Genomic DNA, 5,071 nt, shown 5'->3' with positions numbered 1-5,071 from the left:
AGGTCATGTGATTTTAGCCAGCGTCACTACGTCGAAATGGCGGGGGCGTAGGAGAGGGCGGGCGGTTGGTTGTCCTGGAAACAGATCAGCGATGAGCTAGATTGTGAAAATTGATTAGAATATGCGTCTGTAAATATAGAAATGTTGCATTTTTTGCCTCAGAAATCCGCCAAAGGTAAAGTGTGCAAGGTTACTGCTGCATTATCATGCTATTTTGACCCATGCTCGATGGTTACAGAGTTAGAGAGCTTAAAACCTTAAAAGTTCAGTGAAATTTGTAATCTTTCGTTGAAAGAAAGCAAATAATTTTATAAAAAATTGTAATCTATCGTCGAAAGAAAACACACAATGTTTATTACATCATAGCATTTACAGCTCTTGATCTTAATTTTATCGAAAAAAAAAGTTTAGATGGTTGAGACTTGATGAAATATAAATACAGGGTTTAGAATTTAATTTAAGAAACAAAAAAGTATAATCTAACATAAAAGTGTGTAATGTATATATTTGTGTGTATGCATGCATGTATGTGTGTATAAATATACACAGACACACATACACATTATATATTTACAAACTTTTATGATAGATGCAATTAATTTAATAATTTGCAATTAAGTTAACCACATTAAGTAACTGAGAGTCTCCTGCAATAAAACGCCTAACTAAAAGTTATACAACAAATTATAATTTTAGTCATAAGATAAAAAAAAAAAATATGAATCTGTCACAGCGCAGGACTATTTTAGTGAGCTGAAAAAGGGTGATTTTAAATGGGTTGAAAACTTGCTAACGAAAAAAAAAAAGAAAAGAAAAGTACACTCTCCTTCATAAATAAAAATGAAAATTAACCAAAAACCTTGATGTATAATTTCATGTCCATATTATGTGTCAACTACCCATGTACAGTTCAGAATATGTCACTTCTGAATAAGAGTAACACTTCATCCCCAAATCGAATACTTTCCTATTATGTAGTATCCGAAAAAAAGTACGCCAACAGAGTAGTGTGTCTGAATTCACAGTACTCATAAAACAGTAGGCGAAAAGTGTCCGGATGACCAAGTGTGCATACGATGGACTCTTTACTGTCCCATGAGGCCACGGGAGAGGATTTGTGAATGACAGTGAAACGACACAACTGATGCTGGTGGGTCACATGACAGTTACAACATGGTGGATGTACACGCATTCATACTACCCATATTAATACTATATAGAGCTTACTCTTTTAACGGTTGCGAAGTAAATTCAAATTCAAATATAGTACCTATTCGGACAATATACTATTTCAGACGCAGAACCACAAGTATAAGCAACACTTCAAACTGATTTAAAGGAAAAAATCGGACAAAAAGACAAAGATAGAAAGACTACTAAATGGTTTTAGTGAGGGAAAGAACTACAATCCCATGAAGCATTGCGAACAGCATAATCGAATTAAATACAATGAAGAAATATAAAAATGTGAGTGTAATGATACTCAATTACGTCATTCATTCGCACTTCTTCATGGGAGAGGTATAGAGCTATTTTGACGCATGTTGCTTTTTCCGACTCTCTGATTGGTCGAATTTTTCCTACTGCATCATGGGTAATGTAGTTTATCACCAGGAATTCCACAGTTAAACATGATTATTTAAAAAAATAAGCTGAAATAATGTGGGCTGACAGCTTCAGCAGAAGCAAATACCTTCGATTATCAACCTCGTAGCTCACTGTACGGCTGTCTTTAAAGGTTTATAAGTTATCGTTCAAAATCTAATTCTTTATGGGGAAAATGAATGGAGTTTTTACTTCCGGAACCGGACTGTCACACTCTGTAGGTTTGTGCCACTGCAGCTGCTTGAGATGAGCGTTTCATCTTCACGCTCCTAAATGCAGCAGAATTTAAAATCATGAATCAATATTGTTCATGATTCAGTTATAGTGACTCACACTCGGGTATTTGCATTATAGATTGTTTGCACAAAAAACAAATGTTTATCTTATGTAGTGGTATCCTAGTAACACCTGAATTCCATCTTCCTGCAAACACATGTGGTGGCATGTACACCAGAATATGCGGTGCTACACCGGAAAACACTCACTCACAGCAGCCAATGGCATCCACCGGATGTGAGCTGCCAATCACTATGGCCGGCCCCCTCACCTCATTCCTGTTGCTATGCTGTCTTTGAAACTATGGTTACAGTAAAGGTTCCTGTAGGCAGCGTCTCTCTCTCTCTCTGTATGGACTTATCGCATGTGTCTGGATGCATTCGCAACGTTTACTTTGCTAAATGCTGTGTAGTGTTACACTGAAATTTAATCTCTGCAAATCTATATGTTGTGGATATTACTTATTATAGATGTTACACATTATAGTCACATCACAAACGTAGTAGTATAAATGTACACTGTAGTTAAACAAATGCTCCTAGGTTGCTAAATCTCACTATTAGTCACTGGACTTTAGTGTGGTCTTGTTTTAGCCTGCGTTTAAGAGTGACGTACCTGATGTGTGTCCCAACAGACATGTGATGTGATTTTTGGACTTTGAAAAGGAAAGCCTTCTGTGTTCTCTGTCTCTGTCTCTTCTAGTTTCTATACTTCCTGCTGTTTTAATGAGCATGTGTAGGAGTGAACCCGACACACTTCAGTCACGACTATGAAGATCACACACACACACACACACACACACACACATGCGCGCAGTCCACCACCCACTATCTCTTCTCTCTGCATGTGTATAAATAAAAACATGTAGAATGTCTAAAGTGCGAAACATACATTTACAGTGAAGCAGTTTCATTTCCTATTTGTTTGTAATAGATTTTCTGTATTTTTCATGCTTCAGGACGTGAAACGGGTGTGTTATGAGAGGAAGATAAACCCGATGAACTCTTTTCCACGGTGAGTAAACTGTCTGAGAACCTGTGTGGTGTTCAGAGAGATAGATGTGTTGCAGATAGATAACTCAAATCCTGATCCAGACAGGTGTGCTCAACTGAAGCTTATTCATTATTCAAGGTTTTGACCAGCTTTTTATATTGAATATTGAAAGTAATTGAACCCCCTTTATTTTTTTTCTTGGTCTTATTTTTCTTTAATAAGTGCACATTATTTCCAACAAATGCTCTATGTGACTTCATTCTGGAATGTAATGGCTAATTATTTTAAAATTAAAATGTAAGTCCTGTCCTCCATAATAGAGTGCATTAGTGCACTCTTTCCCAGCACGGTTGCTTCCGTAATAATTGTTTTATTCATTTTTCCAATCGGGATTTTAAAGAGTTATAAGCCATGAACTGAACCAAACCAACTAGCTTTGAGGTGAATCACAACATTACTTTGATTTGAAGCAAGAAAGTTTTAGAAAATCTGACAAAAATACAAAGGGAAAGAACTACAATCCCATGAAGCATTGCGAACAGGATAATCTAATGAAAAGTAATGGAGAAATATAAAACTACTCGTGTAGAAATGTTGATTATAGGTATAAAAACAATAGGTTTGAAGTTTATTGCAAAATATGCATATACAAACATTTAAGTATTTTGAGCGTGTAGGCAGGGAGACTCGATTACGACACGTGCTGCTTTTTCCGACTCTCTGATTGGTGGAATTTTCTGTACAGCATCATGGGTAATGTAGTTTATCACCAGGAATTCCACTGTTAAACACGATTATTGTAAAACTAAGTTAAAAAAATGTGGCCTGACGACTTCAGCAGAAGCAAATACCATCGATTAACAACCTCGTAGCTCACTGTACGGCTGTCTTTAAAGGTTTATAAGTTATCGTTCAAAATCAATTTCTTTATGGAGAAAATGAATGGAGTTTTTACTTCTGGAAAAACCGTTACACGATATGCCTAGTTTTCTTAAAGTCATCACATTATGGCAAAATGAGAAGTAAAATGGGTTGCAAACAGCACGTTAAAGCAACACCAAAGCACTTTTCCTCTTCGGTCCCCCTACAGGTTGGAAGCGGAATTGTCCATTTCCGCTGTCGTAAATAAGTTAGCCTACCGTCGCACGCACGCTATTTATTTATCCATCACCGGCTTTGAAAATAACGATGTCCGCTGACAGGGTAGAGTATGTTGCATGATTTTATGAAAGTATGATGGATTGCGACATCAGAAACGAAGAAAAACTAAATAATGACATTGCTTACTATTTTTTTGCTATTGTAACGCTTGCCGTAAAGCAAGTCAAATTTGTAGTTTCTTACGTCTCATTCGAACTACAGATCCGCTACCCGATCTGGCAAACTTGCTCAGTGCGGTTATAGCCGATAGAGGTTCGCAAAGCGAATGCAGAAGTGCCGTTCACCCTGTTACGAGTTGATGAACCACTGAAACGATTGTTTTAAGGTACAAAATAATCTTTGGTGTTGCTTTAAGAATGCATTCATGGGCTACAAGCTACACAATAGTCTAACTTAGTGCTATTTGTGCTTCAAATCACGTGTCTAGTTGAGGAAAGGTGTGCTTATACTTTACTAAGTGATCAGATTTAATATTTCCACCTGCTGGAGGACAAAACGGGTGAAAAGAAAACCACTCAAAACCACCTAGCAGCCACTCACATCAGCCTCGCATTCTGGAGAATCACTAACATTTTCTTCAACAAATGTACAAATCCAGATCCTTTTACCCTTTGCCTTGTGTTTTATTTCCAGAGCTCGGCTAGCATACCGCATGTAAATGGCTCTGCTGGGCAGGATGCATCCGATAATTCAGTTGATTCAGTTCAGCATATGTTCTTTGATCACCCTTCATTCATATGAATGTGCAAAGTTTGCCCCCAGGAGGACACAAAGAGGGGCCAGTTTATTGGAGTGTGCAATTGATCGCTGTTATTCTTTTCCAAAACAGGCCATGCATCCTGCCAGGAGATATTTTAGAGGAGAACAACATGGATTCAGGAGTTTAGATGCGACGCAGCGAGCAGTTTGCAGTGCTGTAGGATGAGAATGGTTTCTCCCTTCACCTGTGCTTCAAGTGGTTTGCCCCACTATTCAGCCAGCCTACCCTGAATGAGTCATCCTGCTCTTCCCTGATTGGCCGGTCGGGATCCATCCC

The sequence above is a fragment of the Rutilus rutilus genome, assembly GCF_951802725.1.
Source record: "Rutilus rutilus genome assembly, chromosome: 18".
NCBI classification, from domain to species: Eukaryota; Metazoa; Chordata; class Actinopteri; order Cypriniformes; family Leuciscidae; genus Rutilus; species Rutilus rutilus.
The sequence above is the reverse complement of the archived record's forward strand: the minus strand, read 5'-3'. Positions refer to the sequence as shown.